The 605-nt window shown below is 46.4% G+C and overlaps 1 protein-coding gene across 2 annotated transcripts in view; it reads right to left on the reverse strand.

The window, feature by feature from the left end:
• The window catches only part of ints10 (integrator complex subunit 10), a 10,514-nt gene that overhangs the window by 2,695 nt on the left and 7,214 nt on the right, over nt 1–605 (reverse strand). The window lies entirely within an intron of this gene.

Below are 605 nucleotides of genomic sequence, written 5' to 3' on the forward strand. Positions count from 1 at the left end.
TGGACTTCTGTGATGAGGTCTTTTTTTATATATATGGCACCAATCCAAATTTAGCCACGTATCTGGTCTTTTCTTTTCCAGAGGTAAATGACTGTACAAGCCTTGAATCTGAAAGCATTGCTTGGAACACTTCTTCAGTCCCGTCATTTGACCTGTATGAATTGTGTCTTGTCACGGTCCTCGGTCCTCAGCCCCCCATCCCCTCTGCTCCGAGTGTTGGCGTAGAGCCACAAACTGCTCGTAGGTCAGCTGGCGTTGTTGCTGTAGATTTCCCGCATAACATCTAGCGTTGTAGCGTTGACATGGTTGCTAGCGGTGGAGCAGAAACTAGCGATGGGGGGGTTGCTGGCGTGCCTTTACGTAGTCTCTGTTTTTTGCTTTATACGTGTTATTCCACCGCTCTGATCCCCATTCGCCCAAGTTTGAAAATCTTCCGACACATAACGCAGTTCGCTTCATAAGCATTTTCAGGCACCGACCTTAACCAAGAATACTCGTTGTTTTCAAGCCACTTGTCACTGAACGGCTATCAACAATTACTGTATCACTTGCATGCTGCTAAATTACGAATCCCGCGAAATTACAAATCTCACTGACTACGGCCA

Source organism: Etheostoma spectabile, chromosome 10 (genome assembly GCF_008692095.1).
Source record: "Etheostoma spectabile isolate EspeVRDwgs_2016 chromosome 10, UIUC_Espe_1.0, whole genome shotgun sequence".
NCBI classification, from domain to species: domain Eukaryota; kingdom Metazoa; phylum Chordata; class Actinopteri; order Perciformes; family Percidae; genus Etheostoma; species Etheostoma spectabile.